This window comes from Miniopterus schreibersii, assembly GCF_964146895.1.
Source record: "Miniopterus schreibersii genome assembly, contig: HAP1_SCAFFOLD_101, whole genome shotgun sequence".
NCBI lineage: Eukaryota > Metazoa > Chordata > Mammalia > Chiroptera > Miniopteridae > Miniopterus > Miniopterus schreibersii.
In genome coordinates this window covers 192,463-209,191 of record NW_027669799.1, presented here as the reverse complement: position 1 = coordinate 209,191, position 16,729 = coordinate 192,463, and the positions used below count along the sequence as shown (strand labels likewise).

Below are 16,729 nucleotides of genomic sequence, written 5' to 3'. Positions count from 1 at the left end.
CTCTCTCTCTCTCTCTTCCTTTCTGCCCTCTCTGAAAAGCAGTGGGAAAAATATCCTTGGGCCAGGATTAAAAACAAAACACCTTTGGGGGTCCTCAAATTTGGAACTTGAGGACATGACCCAAATGTACAGGTGTTCCGGGCACAGCCTGATGGCAACTGTGGCCTTGGCTCCCCTGCCCTGAGGGGCTGACTGCTGACTAAAAGTTAATCTAAAGATTCCTTATGAATAAGTGAGATTCCAGCCAAACAAATTGGAGAAAGCCTATATCATCGATTTGATCAGTTGCTACTCTGGTTGTGTTTATGCAAATAATCAAGTCAAATTAAAACTGGACTTAATATCGACTCTTTAAACATGAGGGTAATCTTAGGGAGAAAAATTATGTTTCAATGAAAACCACAATGCCCAACTGTGGGTATTGGACTCCTGTGCAGTTAAGTGTCTTCAAAGTTTTGTTTTTAAGGCTGTGTCTGTGTATCCCACACAGGCCTCAGCACCTAATGACCTCACCAGAGATGTTCTAACTTCAGTCTCTCAGATTGTCACTGCTTGCTTTCATTCTAGCAAAAGCCTTGCATTTGGAAATCTTTGCAGTTGGTTTATGATTTGCCCTGTGCACTAACCTTTGTGTTTTCTTGCTTCTGTTTTCATAGGATGTATGCCTGTGTCTGTATTTACCTGACTGCATCCTCACACAATACAGGCCTCGCTTCAGAAGCCATCTACATCACCGTCCTCTGAAATGAGGCCCAACAGCCTGGACTTATGATTGAATCAATGAAACATGGATGGTCTTAGCAGTTTCACTTGAAACTGCTTTTCCTTTTCTGTCCAAACAGGTCAGAGAGAAAGGACCCCCAGTTTCTCATGGGGGAAATCTGAGAATATTTCCCTTAGCTTAATTTAGATTAATTATGGTGGACAAAAAGACTTCAGACAGGTCAACACACCTGCCTCCAGGGAGGCCATTCCTCCAACCTGATTGGGGACACTAAGTTAGTCTTTCCTTTTATCACATGGTTTTTTCCTCTCACTAGACCTTTAGTTGTTATGTCTCCTCACTTTTGAATTGTCAAGTTTGTCATTTCTAGAATTCAACAAGGATGTCAGCTTGTCTAACACATCAACCTCCTGGACATTGCCCACGTCACCTCCCTGGGACGCCAGGCTGACACGGACTTTGCAGAATCCCTCTTCTCTGCACAAGGACTCTTTCCCTTTTTGCTTCACCCTTCCTCTGTCAGACAGCGAGGACCTCTGAACCTGGGGATGGGCAGATCTAGGCCCCTTGGCAGCAGGAAGCAGTTACAGAAGACAGAGCCCTTCAGCCATTTCTCCTTTGTGAAACTGGAGAGATTTCTCTTTTCTCGGGGAATGATACTGTTGTAATGACCTGGCTATTAATGAACTGGAAAGGAACAGAGGGAAGGCCAAATGTTACAGGATGCCCAGTTAATGCCTTTATGCCACCAGCATTAGTGTCTCTACTTCTGTCACCAGGTTCCTCTTTCAACTATTTCCCTTCCATAACCTACTGTGGAACTTGGAAGGCCAGTTTTCCTTGCCTATGCCTACGAAGAATAGGCCAAAATAACTGAATTTTTGAATACCATCTTTCATCTGTATCTAGTTGGAGGGGTGTGTGTATAGTTTTTAATGGAACAATAACAAATGTATTAAAATTCTTTAATGTTTTTTAAAGTGTCCTTTTAAATCTACCTTTTGAGTAAATCCTGTGGAATTGACCATGAATAGTTTCTCATATATTCAAGCCGGTAATTTTTAAAGTATTACATAAATTAAGAAAATATTACCTAAAGGTATTTCACATTGAATAAATATAGAATATACTTAGTTCAAATATTTAGAAAGAGCTTTGTTTAACAACTGTTATTTTATAACTACTCTACTGTGAATTTGAGTGTAAAAACATAACTTTGTTTAGTTAGTAAGTGGTTGATAGCTGTCCACTCTGTGCAGAAATGTATCTGAATATCCAGGAGAATAATACCTGAAAAAAAAAAAGAATTTTTTATTAGATACTGGTAAAAAGATTCAGCCCAGTAGGCACAAAAGATTCAGTATAAGGTTGTTTTTATTGGAAATAATTCTATGAATGAAACCTCTGAATAATTACGCTCCAGTAGTGCTTTGTGCAGAAGGTTAGAGCCTGACAAGAAAAAGAACATTGCCCTGGCTGGGTGGCTTGGTTGGAGCATCAGCAAAAGATTGTGGGTTTGATTCCCAGTCAGGGCACATACGCTGGTTGCAGGTTTGATCCCCGGTCAGGGTGCACAAGGGAGGCAGTCGATGGACGTTTCTCTCCCTCCCTCCCTCCTTCCCTCCCTCTCTCCAAGCATATCCTCAAGTGAGGATTGAAAAAACACAACAAAACACCAACTCACAAGACTGCTAGGTAACAAAACATTTAAGGGCTATCAATGCAGTGGCAAAGAATATTTTCAAAGGAAGATACTTAGACCCGGTATTTTATGGAAGTGACTTTGTTTTTATTATGTCAAGTGACTGATGTTGCTTTAATGATCATAGCTAATAGATTTTTTTTCATAAGTTAGTCAACACAGTGTATAATTACTAATCAATTTCTGCATTCAGATTATTTTAGAGGTTATTCTCCACGTATGTTTTAATCAGGCCTGTTTAGCCATAAAAACAAAAATTTCTGGGAGCATAATTCATACTAAAGAACTATTTCATAAATGGCTTACAAGGAAATTAATCGATTTCATTTCTACAGTACTATAAATTTATATCTATATATAGAACATTTTATGAAAGGTTTAGTATAAAAGTATTAAGTATATTGGTTAATGTATTGTGGGGTGCTTCATACACCATGGAAAGAATTTACATGCATATAAAAATATGTCACAACCTGGCAGACATTCTAGAATATAATAAATGACTAAAAAATCTGAACTCTAATTTAAAACTTTCCAAAACACTTAAAATAAGCCTCCTAAGGTGTTTTCTCCAGAGAAAACCTAAAGTTTGAGACTTGTTTTGTCCTTTGTTAGTGATCTTTATCCTCAGATGCTTGGCTTAAAAACTCATAATTGAGAGAATACTAATTTCTTCCACAATTTGTCAAGTTATAGTGGACAAAGCAGAGCTACATTTTCTTTATAGTGTGCTTTTATAGGCAGCCATAGTTAAACATACAAACACAAAAAACTATCTTAAAGAATGTTTTTCCCCTAAAGGTTACCTACTCGGAAAAAAATTTTCCTCCATCAGATCTCTTCAAAGAATTCATACCCTGAGGAATTCACAACCGTTTCTCTCTCTGAGTGAGTCACAAAATTTAAAGTAGCCCTCACCTTCCCAGGCCTTATACATATGTCAGACACAAGATAGGTATTTTTTATGTAAGTGGCAAGAAGTAGATAAAAAAAAATAAAAACTACAATTTAAAAAATTGTGCTGCCGTATGGTAGGTGCTAACCACATACTCCTCATAAAAGAACCAAAATGAACTTCCAAAAAAGAACTGTAAATTCCTTTTCTCTGCTCCTTAGCTACCGCTATCCCAATTTACTTCTATATGGCCTTGAAGAATATAAGTGAATTAACCTTACTCTAGACCCACGTAGAATTTAGGTTATTATACAGTTACCATGTCAGAAACATGCCAAAACAAAAGGCCTGTATGCACGCTCCTCTCTCCAATGAGATGTCTCCTAACAGCATCTTCCCCTCCCGAGTTTAGGCGGAGACCCAGGAAACAGAAGAGTTCCGAAATATCCCTGACTGTGGTGTAGACAAGGGCTAGAACTCAGACCTTCTAACATGTAGTCCCGGATCCCTTCTCTCTCATCATACCAACTACCTTTATTAGAAACTTTAAAGATTACTAAAATTGGAAGGCAATATGAAGTAAATGTTTAGGCTAAAAAGAGCAGAGAGAATGTGACCATTGATAATCGGTCTTATAAAGAATAATTCGTTCTAAAACAGTCAAGGGATCCTTGAAAATATGATTGCAAAAATAAAACCATTTTAAGATTGTATTTGTCTCTTTTCATAGGAAGACAAAGTTTCAAAGATTTCTATACAACACCGCTTTATAGAACCTAATGCTTTTTAAAAAAAAATCAGAAACTTGAAAAAGTGAGCTAACCAAATTTTTTCATGATAACTAGCCAATTTAAAAAGTAAAATCCTAGGTCCCAGAATGTTAGAAGTTAAAATTTTACAATAGTATTATGACAAGGCACCATATTAGAGTCTAACATGAGAGTTTTTTATTTCCCCTCATGCTCTGTAAAATAATCCTAGAAAGGTGTAAAAAGAAGACTTCTATTCAAGAAAGTTCTTTACCATTGATTAATTCTAATAGCTCATTCCATTTGGGGGGCCCTTTAGTTTGCTTTGTTTCATTTTTCTATAATTTTGTTAGCAAATTGTACTGAAAGTTATTTTAAATTTACATAAAATAGTATTCTTCCTAAAGGGACATGCAAATGTGTAAAGATTAACTTGATTTTCTTTTCTTGAGAAAAGATTTTCATATTTTCTTCATTTAGTGGTTTTACACATAGTTTATATGCTATATAAACTTTTTGGTATTATCATATTTGTAAATTATATATAGTAGATATACATTTTATGATATTCCTTTGGTATATTTTATATGTATTAATATTTTCAAAGCTAACTTATTGGCACTGTCTTGGTCAAGGAGTTCTCATAAATCTTCCAAAAGTGCACAAACTTAACATCTTTGGGAGGAATTTACCTGCAGAATATATGTGAACAGAAAACAAATTTTAAACTTACATAAAATTATTTTTGTGTTTTTAAATTAATTGTGTTTCCATATGTACTAAAAATCACTAATATTAAATAAGAAGAATCGTTTATATAAGTTATAAGTTTTAAAATTGGAATTTATATTCTCTTGTATTAGAGAAAGTAAGAAGTAAGTGTAGGACTAGAAAAATGTGACCTTTAATTCTGCAGGTGTTGTGGGCATTTTCACAGAATAAAAGTGGTATGGTTCTCTATTTTGCTTACAAGGTCTGAGAGGATTAGGTTTAATGCTCTTCAAATTAACCTCATTTTAAAAACTTAATCTTGAAAGTAGGTTCCTGCTACATTACTATGAAGTACCTGCATATCATAGACAACATTATTGTTTTCAAATATAGATTATAACTTTCTTTTTGATAGTCAACATACTTATTTTCTATTTGTAATACTCCCATTAATATAAGTGTGAGCTTAATAATATATGCAGGGAACTATGACAATCAGAATCTATAGGCCTGTTTTCTAAATCAGGTTCACAGTAAAGATTAATTTAATTTGAACTCTGTATTTGGGTAATCTTTACTAAAGCATGTCTTAAACTAGTGCAGAAATGTCTGAAATGACATTCCAGTTTAACTTGGAAATGTGTGTATCAATCAGAACATTGTTTAACTTGAGTGAACAAAGTGATCAAGAGCACAGGTAAAGGCATACACTGGTCTCATGTAGTGTTTCGTAGGTCACATTTTGACACTGGATATGAAATGTAGGTTTGAAAACAGAAAAACCACATCATAATTTGAACTCCTCAAAGTCTACTTTTCCTACCTTACTATTTCCTCTGGGTAGCAGTTGTTAATGCTGTTGATGTTTTCCTGTAGAAGAGACCCAGGTCCTGCTTTGATCTCTTGAAGCTTTTTCAGTCCACCGCTTGTTACAAAAAGTCCTCGAGCTTTGCTGTCATGTGGCAGCACCTTGAAAAGCGAAGCGCATGAAAATGTCAGCTTTGCACCCAAGCCAGTTTGGCCCAGTGGTTAGAGTGGTGACCTGCGGACTGAAGGGTCCCGTACATGGGTTGCAGGCTCGATCCCCAGCCCCATGAGCCTAATTTGCTGATGATTAAAGTAAAATTCAGTCTTTTTAGAAATGTATGAACTGTTTACGTTGTGCAGATGGAATAAAGGCGATGAACATGAGCAAAGGCAATGGAGATTTACTCATATGCATAAAACAAAGTGGTGTCCCTCCTTTGCTGACACCCATTCTAAATCTTTCCCCGACCTACAAAATTAAAGGCACACTCCTTAACAATGCCCAGAAGGCCTTCTGGGACTCAGCAGCTAAATACCTCTCCAGCTTCCTTTCCCATTAATCTCTACCCCAGATTTTGTCAATAACCTCAAAGGGTATGCGCCAGGCCATTGCTTGCTTTGCCCCTGCTGTTTCCTCTCCTAGATTCCCTCCGCCTTCCACGCACTTCCCCGCATTTCCTTGGCTAACTCTTGCTTATCTTTTAAGAGTCAGCTCAGGTGTTACTTCCTTTCAGAAACTTTCTCTGGGACACCCCTATTCCCTTATCCCAGGGTGAGTTAGGTATACTTTTCTACTTTCATTGCATTCTGTTAAACCCCATGCACGTGCCACATAATATTTTAATTATCAGTCTATATGTCTGTCACACATAAATGTCATGAAGGCAGAAACTGCACCTTTATTCATTCATTTATTTCTCTAGTGCCAGGTGCCTAATAGATGCTCAATTAATGTTCAGCAAATGAATGAACATACTAAGGAGTAGGCAAGAAAAGGAAACTGAGATGTTAAAAGGACAGAAGAAGAATCAGGAAAGCAAGGAATCAGCAAATCCAAGAGGTTTTAAGAAGCAACCAGTGAGAACTGAAGAAGGTCCCTGGGTTTGACAGCGGGTCTGTGTGTGGCGAGGACAGAGCCAGTGCGGATGAGGAAATTTACTCCGCATGGCCACAGCTGACCAGGCGAGGAAGGCCCGGAGAGGGTTCGCAGTGGGGGGATCCCCCTCTTCCTTGGTGGTCACTACTGTTCCCTCTGACAGAAACACCCTTTCTTTCCCCGCCATTCCCACCCTTTCTCCAGAGCCAGCTTTTTTCACTTGGACTTGCCCCACTGCGTCCCCCGGGAGCACCTCGGTGCACTCTTTATTCCTTCTTTCTAAAATGAGTTTATCAGGGAGTCTCGCACACTGATTTTCTAACTGTTTCTTCTCGTCTCCCCAGCTAAGTTATAAAGTTCCTTGGAGAAGAACTTTGTCTTATTCTTTTTTGTCCCTCTCAGAGCTTTACAGGGTACATGTAGGCATTTAACAAATACTTAAAACTGCAAAAGGAGCGGGGTAATAGAATGTTAATACACATCACAATAAAAGACAATAAAAGATTACAGTAGTATATATTTCAAAAAAGGGAATGGTCGCCCGGCCGGGCGTGGGTCAGCGGTTGAGCGTCGACCTGGGATCCAGGCGATCGGGGTTCAATTCCCAGTCAGGGGGGGTTGTGAGCTCGATCAATGACTCTCTCATCATTGATGTTTCTATCTGTCTCTCCCTCTCCTTTCCTCTCTCTGAAATCAAGATTTTAAAAAAAAAAAGCAAAAAGTAAAAAAAAAAAAGGAACTGTCTGCAGATATCAGTTTTAAATATTTTTTTGGCCCGGAGAGTTTTCATCCCTCCTATGTCTGTTCCCGGCCACAGTAAACTACTATCTTTTTACCTCCAGGCTGGCTTTCCCTCCTCTTTCTAGTGCTCTGGTATCTTTAGATTAAGAAAACACAAAATTCTGCCTGAAGCAAACACTCCCAAAGGCATATTTATAAGAGTACATAATATGAGGTTTGTCTTTATTTTATCTTGGCTATCCAGCCTTCCACAAATCTCACTGATTAATTTTTATTTACTTCAGTGACTGATTTTTAACTCTTAATTTGGGTTAATGTTCATTTTCATGTGCCTGGGATTGAGCTAAACTATTTTCATATAACATCTCATTTAACTTTACAATGATCCTATGAAATAGGTATTCTTATTACCCCATTTTATGGGTAATCATACTAAGGTTTAGAAAAGTTAAGACTTTGATAAAGATATTACAGCTTGTAAATGTAAATCCAGGTACCCTGACTCCACAGCTTGAGCTCAGAGCCACTATGGGATAGTGCTTCCACAGACTCCATTTTCTTAAATATCCTGAGCCCAATTTAACCAGTTCTTTTTTTGTTTTAATTTTTAATTTTTTATTGATTTCAGAGGGGAAGAGGGAGAGAGAAACATGGATGGTGAGAGAGAGTCATTGATCTCCTGCCTCCTGCATGCCCCTGCTGGGGACTGAGCCTGCAACCCGGGCATGTGACCTGACCAGGAATCAATCTCAATCTCCTAGGCTGATGCTCAACCACTGAGCCACATCAGCTGGGCTGACCAGGTCTTGATACTTAGGGTCGCACCCTGGCCGCCAGTGGCTGTGGGGAGGCAGTCACTCTCTCAGCCTTTGCTGTCAGTAGTCAGTCCTGCTGGCTAGCAGCTTGGCCTTCCTACCATCCTACTTTCAATCTGCAATAAGCTAAGAAATATGACCACTTCATTTTTAAAATTTTTTTTTGAAGAGTGATCTGGTTTGTTTTTTAATACTTGACTTGCTTTCTGGATTATTGAATTTATAAAACTGCACTGGAGGCCTGTGGCTTGGGCTGGGGTGGGGGTCTCAGGAGCCCGGCCCCTCCCCTCCTTCCTCTGGGGGCGGAGCTGCCCCCCCCCCAGGGGCCCTGTGGTCAGTCTGCTCCGAGGCTGAGGTGCAGGGGAGGTGAGGGGCCCCCGCCCTTCCAGTTCTGAGGCACAAGATGGTGGCTCTGCCTCCTGTGGCCCTAAACTGCCTGGCTGCTGCCCTCACCCTCCTCACCCTCGGCCCAGAGGGTCTCCCAGGACCCCGGGGGCACCCACAGAAGCAGTGGCCAGGTTGCGGGTCAGGCCGCGGTGGAAGGGGTTGGGGGGCGCTGGCGGAGGTGGGCGATGCGGGGCGAGGAGACGGACTCCCGGGGGGTGGTGTTGCTGGCACCAGGTAGAGGGGCGAGGCCGGGAGCAGGGGCCCCGTGGGGAAGGGGGACAGCAGCAGGAAGGTGCAGACAGGAGCCCCGGGACCGCAGCCCCAGCCCGCAGGGTGGACGGACAGGAGGGGGACCCGCCAGGTACAGGCCCCGCAGAAGCACCACCAGCTGCAGCGCCAGGTGGGCCACCGAGAGCGGGGGGGTTCCACTACCCCGCAGCTCTCCATCCAGGGGCGGTGGGGATCGCAGCGGGGACACACAAAAAATGAGAGGAATAATAAAATTATTCATTATTGCTTTGCTTAATGGATGATTATTAATAAAAACTGTTTCAAATAAAAAATGTTTCTTACTCGAAAGTTAAATAATGATGTTCTGAAAGTGTTCTGGCCAAAAGAGTTATAACGAAAGGGGAACAGGAATAAATTTTGTGACCTTGGGTTAGGCAAAGTCTCTTAGGTATAGCTCCAACTGCACAAGCAACAAAAGAAAAAAATATATAAATTTCATTAAAATTTAAAAGTGTTCTGCTGCAAATGATACCATCAAGAAAGTGATAAGACAATCCACAGATTGGGAGAAAATACTTGTAAACCATATACCTGATAAGTACTTGTACCCAGAATATATAAAGAACCTTTACAACTCAAGACTAGCCTTAGTTTTAAATGGGCAAAGAGTCTGATTAGAAGTTTCTCCAAAGAAGATCTATGAATGGCCAATAAACAAATGAAAAGATTTTCAACATCATTAACTGTCTGGACACGGTCCACGCCACCTGAGGGCCTGGAGCCAGGGACTCGACCCTCCCCACAAGTTCCTGTGAGGAGCCAAAATAAAGATAGTTACCAAGGTCTGCGCTCATGCAGGAGGCAGGATGTTTACTCTGAAAGTGTGTTTTGCAGCCTTGAAAGAACTACTTTGTATCACCCTCCTTACCTGTTGTTTGTGACTCACTATATAATAAAGGCTTGAAGCCATTTGGGGCTGCACCTCATTGGAGGGCAGCCCTCCTGATCCCATGACTTTGTTTGTCTCTTTAATTCCCACCCCTCCAACTCAGGTTTGTTCCTCTTTCAGGCCGGTTTCTGACATGCAACCTAAACCTAGTAGATTTTCTCAGGACTTTTCTAGTTGAGGCCAACCAAGCTTCAGAGGCGACCACATTACTTCCAGGGCTGGAAAGCAAATTTGCAGTGGCCAAAGATGAGACAAAAGGCAGGAGCTGGCAACATGCAGACCTGGAAATGACTGTTGTTTTAAAGTGATGAGGGCCTCCCGCTTCCAATTATTTCTCCCCGTCTGGGGGTGGTTCCTGGGCGCAGGAGGAAATCCCTAAAGGCTGGGGAAGATCTCGGATAGGCGGGAGGAGGAGACCCCCAAAACTTTACGGAACTGCGGCAGGCTGGTGGCTGGCAGCAGCCAAGGACCTCGGGGTCCCAAGGTGCAGGGGGCATCCCAGGGGCAGCGGCCACCCCCTCGACACCACAACAAAAGGGTGGAGGCTGCCTTCGAGCCCAGGCTGCTAGGACGCGAGCCCGGAGGGGAGAACGGCGGCGGCGACCCAGAGGCTGCCCCAGTCGCCGGGCCGACGGAGGAGACGGAGCCGCGCCTCCGCCTCTGGGCATAAAGAAAAGGACCTTCGGGTGCATCCGAACGCGCCACCCGAAGCAGCAAACCTGGTGCCACCCGCACCCCCACCTGTCCCGGCCCCTCGGGAGCACCTGCTCCAGGCCCCTCGGGGTCCCCAGCGGCACCGCCCCCTCCGGAGCGCAGCAGGGGGCTGCAGGCCCGGCTCCAGCGACCGCGACACAATGCGGGGGGAGAGCCTCCCGCCGCCTCTGCGGCAGGCCCGTGGCCACACAAAAGCCCGCCCGGCCTCGCCTCCCGCCCCGAGCGCACCCACCTTGGGCCTCGGCGCCCGGATCCCGCAGCGTCTTGGTCGCCGCCTTCCAGACGTGGCCGCCCAGCAGGCAGAGCAGGAGCGCAGCCGACCTGCTCATCTCCGCTCCGCGGGCCCGGCGCGGCCTCCCCGACCCCCGGGACCGAGGGGCGCTCAGGGGCGGGGGCGGCGGCGCCGGCCTCCACGTCCCAGCCTCCGCGCGGGGCCCGCCGTCCAATTGGCAGCGCCCCCGCCGCTCCCTCCTCCGAGCACCCGGTGGGTTCCCCGAAGGGCCGGCGCAGGGCCCCCCCCCCCCTTAACCCCTTCGGGACCTGCCCCCCCGGGGGTGGCTCCCAGTTCCCGGCTCCTGGTGCCACCTGGCGGCCGCCGCTCTGCGGCGGGACTGTGCCCCTGGAGCCTGGCTCCTGCCCGCACCTCCCCGCTGGAGCAAGGGAGCGGGACTTTTGGCACCGATATAGCCCGCACCCCTCATCCCCCGCGGCTTTGGGAAAAAACACACATCTGCCTTTCCTCCACACCTGGTTAACTGAGGGCCCAGGGTGTGACCTGCCTCGGTTTCCTGCGCAATGCCACCCTGCAGCCTTCTCGTCCCAGCCCACCTGTGCTCCCAGGGTAGATTCCACACCCAGCCTAAAGTCAGCGGGAAGGGGATCCTAAGCCTGTAGAAACTGTGGTGGCCCCTCCGTGCCTGACTGTTGACAGATGAACATCTCCAGGTTGAAATGCGCTTAGATATTTCTGGAAGGTTAGCGTGGGTAGGAAATTTACCTTGATTGAGGCCCTAGATACTTTTCTTCACTTTTGTTTTGTTTTCACTATAATGTGATGTAAGAGGCAGGTATTGTTATCCCCACTTACAGATGAGAAAAGAGAATCGAAGGAGGGCCGAGGAATTTGTCATTAGCATACAGCTGGTCAGTGACAGTTATGGTTCAAATACAGCAGGTTGGTCCCAAGGATGAAGCTCTTTGCAAAAACCTCAGGCTTCCCTTACGCAGACGTACACTCTCACCTCAACCCCAGCTTCCCATTCTCTCAACTTGCTCCTGTCAGTGTGCATTCCTCACACAACCCTCAGGAGCCCATGACTCTCTACTCCATCTCCAACCAGCACAGCATTGACCCCGGGACCTCTGCAAGGGACCAAGGCTCTATGGAAATCCGCACCAGATTCACCCTCTTCCCAGTGCTGCCTCCAGAACACTAGGCCAGAGGAGGGTTTTTACTGTAGTTTTATTAATTAGGCATTAAGGCATGGTAGGCGCTGGACCAAAAAGAGAATGAAGTGTGGCACTTGCCCACTTGGCTTATAATAGACAAATTATTGTGAGACAATAAAAAACAGCAGGTGGAGAAGCCCATATGGGTTTTATTGTCACCCTCGGGACCAATGCTACAATTAGTGCAAATTGCACACCTGCACATGGTAGCAGGTAGTCAGGAAGGTGGAAAGAAAACCCACAATTAGGGACTGCCTGATCCCTCCTCCTTCTAACTTCCATTGTCAGAGCCTCAGTGTCCACCTCAGAGCTCGGGGAGAGAAGCACATGGGATGACCATCCAGCTCAGCCCTCAACTCCAGCTTGGGTGCCAGCCCACAGGAGCACAGAGCCCCGGCCAGCTAGATGGCTGGGTGGAGGATGGCTTCAGGGAGCAGGGCGGCCCCAAAGTTTTCAGGCCACTTTCTTGGCCTAGGGAGCTGTTTCTAAGAGAAGTGGCATTAAGCCCACCCTGGAGTTGAAATGTCTCACTTCAAATATGTTGATGTGCCTTTGCCAAGAGACAGGCGCAGCCTTGGGGGTAGGGGGTGGTATGAATCAAGAACCAGGTTGATTTTGAGGCAATCACCTGGGACTCCTACAAAATCCTGAAAACTGAAGCATAAGGCCTCATGAGGGAATGAAGGACACTATTAGAGTTGGGATTTCTAAAATATGCCACTCTCATTGGACTGGAGATGTTTCCTCAAGCCAGTTTACTTGGATAGTATTATTATTACTATCCTACAGATAAACAGAGGGTCAGTGAAAAATAATTTGCCCAAATATCTAGGTCTGATGACAGTGAACTCAACTCTCTATACCATGTATCCGAAGGATAAATTTCATGCAAATGATTCAAGTTATCTCCAGCTGTCCAAATGGTTTTAAAAACCTGTTCTACTCCCTATATGGTTCTGGTCTAGTTAATAGTATCTAGTGAGTGGAATTGTGCCTATGTCAATTTCCTGGCTTTGCTAACATATAAGATGTTACCATTGGGAGGAGATGGGTGCAGGGTGTAAGGAACCCCTCTGTGCTATTTTTTGTAACTTCTCATGAGTCCATAATTATTTCTAAATAAAATGTTAAAAAACACACAAAAACATAAAACCCTGTTCTGTATCACTTTTTTATAAGCTTTACTATTTACTCAAGACACTGGTGTTTTGTGATCCTAGTATAGAGTTCTAGAACTTTTCAGAGTGGGAGTAGTCTTAGTAAACACTAAATGATTAGTCTGATCAAGTTTGGGTCACAATCATGACTATAGGTGCTCAGGTATAATGATTGTTATTATTGTGTGTATAATAACATTTTTGTAGATGACATAGCACTTTAGGGGAAGTTTCTATACCGTTATAGCAACATCGAGGCTTGTATAAATAGTTTCAGAAGCCCTCCTCCCCATTTTGCAGATGCTATTTAGAAACAGAAACAAGTTGAATACTTTGCACAGTGCACCTTCAACCTGCAAGCCAGTCTCCATGCCAAGAGGAGAGCTGGGACCCCCATGTGCATTCTTTCATGGGGTGGATGTTTTCCAGTTCCTCAGATGGGAGGCTAAAAAAGGACAAATTCTGCTAAATCACACAAACAAGTGCACTTGTGTATCACCTGCCCAGAGTTATGTAAGAATTAAATAATCACACTTCTCCTTTACTGGAATAAAAGTTCATGGCTTACCATGTTTCAATAAGCAGACTTCCACCTAGTAACTGTGGGGGGGAAATCAGTGCCTGAGTGGGAGTGTCTGCAGAACAATGGAAATTAGAAGTGTTATTTTCTTCTAGAACTTTTGAAAATCTCACAGTTTGACTAAGATGAATTATGACTGTACTTACTCGAAATTGCTTAGAAGTTGCATGACTGTGCAGCATTTGATGTTAATTTGCAAGTTCCCTGCCAAAAGCAGTGATGCCACATATAGAACTTTCCCTGCCTGAATTTTCCAGGGACCTTGATTTCACAGGCTCTGCGTCAAGGTTCCTTAGCCCAAGATTATTCTATTGAAATCTTTCCTGAGGCTGGTGCCCCTGGGATGGAATTTTAATTGTCTGAATTTACTTCAAGAGGCATTTTCCTCCCTCTCCCCTTTCTCTTGTCCCCTGTCCCTCACCCACCACCGGTCCCTGAGTGAAAAGCTGCCTGTGAACAACTTTTTATGAGGTTTATACAGATCAGGAAGTGTGTTCCTGGACATTCCCACTTTTGTTTGCTGCTGCTCTTACTAAAGTTAGAAAAAATGCAGCCATACGTAGAAATTATAAGGGCTTGGCATTTTTTTCAGAACTCATTTTGCCATCCATTTGAAAAAGAAAGAGGTGAAGAAATTCTTCAAAAGGAATTGCTGTGTTTCTTTTAACCCTGACTCCAGCACTTTCTCCTCTATTTGTGGCTCCGCACCCATAGGTCAACCTCGGTGGCTTTCCAACAGGATCCTTCTTCCAAAGGCATCCTTCTTCATCTTCCTCTTCTTCCTACAACCTCCTCTCTCTCATTCAGGTTCTCAGCCAGGAGCAGCATCTTACTAAGGAGGTAATTCAGTGAATGAGTGTCTGCTTCGTGTGAGACAGTGCAAGTGTCCATCAGCCACAGAAGGACTCTATGGTGGTGTAATTGCAGATGCCCGTGTGACTGTGCTCCTCTGCACGCCCCACAGTGACCAAAGGAGTCCGGGACACAGCCCTGTGTCCTGGCTCTTGGGAAGAATATTTAGAAGCTAGTGGCTCACCAAGAATCTGGTAGCTCGGAGGAGTATTTTAGGCCTGTTCCATTATCACAACCCTTTGCTGGCCATTGAATTAATTGCATATGTGTTAATGGAACAGGCCTAAAATACTCCTCTGCTCTAATGGAACAGGCCTAAATGTCAGCGGGATGGAGAGGGGCAGGGGGATGGAGGGGCAGAGAGTAACCAAAGAATTTATATGCATATATGCACAACCCAAGGACAGGGACAATGGTGGGGAGAGTGACTGGGGAGGGGGAAGGAACGGGGGGGAATGGGTCATTGGGGAGAAAAAGGGACATCTGTAATACTTTAAACAAAAATAAAAATTATTAAAAAAAAAAAAGAATTAATTGCATATAGACAAAGAAAGCTCGAGGAGAATGGGAAAGCGAGCTTCCATGTTTTAACAGGAAAAAGTGTTTATTTGTGACGACTGGGTCAGTCTTCCAAGACTTCGAGGGGAACGCCAGTCCAGCAAGGCAGAAAATAGAAAGTTTGGGGTGTCGTGTTTTGTTTTTTTCCCCAAAGAAAACTTAAAGAGCTGAGGGGTGGGGACGGGAAAATAATGGAGAAAAAGGAGAAGGTAATTAGCATTAATTGAACTCTTGTGGCCCTTCTGCAGCTGAAAACGGAGGAAAGCTTCCTGGGGCTGGAGGCCCTAACTCTTTGAGTGGCACTTTCTTATTATTTTCTTTTCCTTCCACTTTATTTCCTCTCTGTTTAATTTTGAGGCTCTTGACCCAAAGCTTTCTGCTGCCAGGACATTTTTCTTGATGCCCTAATCCTGTTTAATTATTAAACAAGGGTCTCTCCCACTAGCACTCCTCTTCATTACAAAGCCCCATAAACTTGGAAATGGGGGTGAGGAGGTGGTCTGTCTGGACAAATAGCACAAGAAGTTTAGATGCAGCCTTAGGAGACCACTTTCTGATAAAATGAAAGGGTTGAATGGACTGTATTGCCCTATAGATGTCTGAACTTCCCCTCTGATGAGTCTTAACCTCGGCTGCATTGGCTGCTGGTGTTCGCTTCTCACCTTCTTAAAGAGATGGAGGCGTCTATGGGGAAAAGGAAATTCACTGGTCTATAAAGTTTCATGAAAATTTAGCAAATATTTTATAGTTGTAGTCTTCTGAAATCTTCAAAAAGTAAATTTTTAAAAAAAAGAAGAAATAAAAGTCAGCTCAAACTCCTAACTTTCCTGTTGGGGATGTCTTAGGTGAAAACTGATGGTTTTCTTCAAAAAGGGAAGAAGAGGTAAAAAAAAAAAATAATTTCATAACTCTTGAAAGTTCTGATTTTATGTTTAAATATGAGTCCTTGGTTTTACAAATGCATTTTGTGTCTCAAATGTTGATTTGTAAGGCAGTGATATTATTTAATGTTATAAATTCTGGTTAACTTCTCTGCCCAGCAACATGTCTGAACACAGGGGAAATAGTTCTAATCTTTTTTTTTTTTTTTAAAGAGTTGGGTGAGAGGGTGTAACACTTTATTGATTTACCTTTAAATATATCTTTATTGATTTCAGAGAGAGGAAGGGATAGAAACATCAATGATGAGAGAGTCATTCATCAGCTGCCCCCACCAGGGATTGAGCCTGCAAACCGGCATATGTCCTGACCAGGAATCAAACTGCAATCTCCTGGATCATACAACCGCTGAGCCATGCCCGCTGGGCAGTTCCAATATTAATATGCCTGAACCTTATTTATACTTTTGCTAAAGGAATATATTTTTTTAACATGCCTTTATTTATTTCAGAAAGAGGAAAGGAGAGGGAGAGAGAAATAGAAACATCAATGATGAGAGAGCCGTCATTGATCGGCTGCCTCCTGCACGCCCCCAACCGGGAACCCTTTGCATTGCTAGTGGGAATGGAAAATGGTGTAGCCATTGTAGAGAACAGTATGGTGATCTCTCAAAAACATTAAATACACAGTTACTGTAGGACCCAGCAATTCCACTTCTAGGTCTATATCCAAA

At 43.6% G+C, this 16,729-nt stretch overlaps 1 long non-coding RNA gene across 1 annotated transcript; it reads right to left on the bottom strand.

Moving 5' to 3' along the window:
* Positions 1-707: 707 nt before the first annotated feature.
* Positions 708-10,978, bottom strand: LOC308552044. The gene is made up of 3 exons (XR_013998095.1): positions 10,754-10,978; positions 5,605-5,750; positions 708-2,014 (listed from the first exon to the last, which is right to left on the bottom strand). It is a non-coding gene; the product is annotated as an uncharacterized lncRNA (long non-coding RNA).
* Between the last annotated feature and the right edge of the window lie 5,751 nt (positions 10,979-16,729).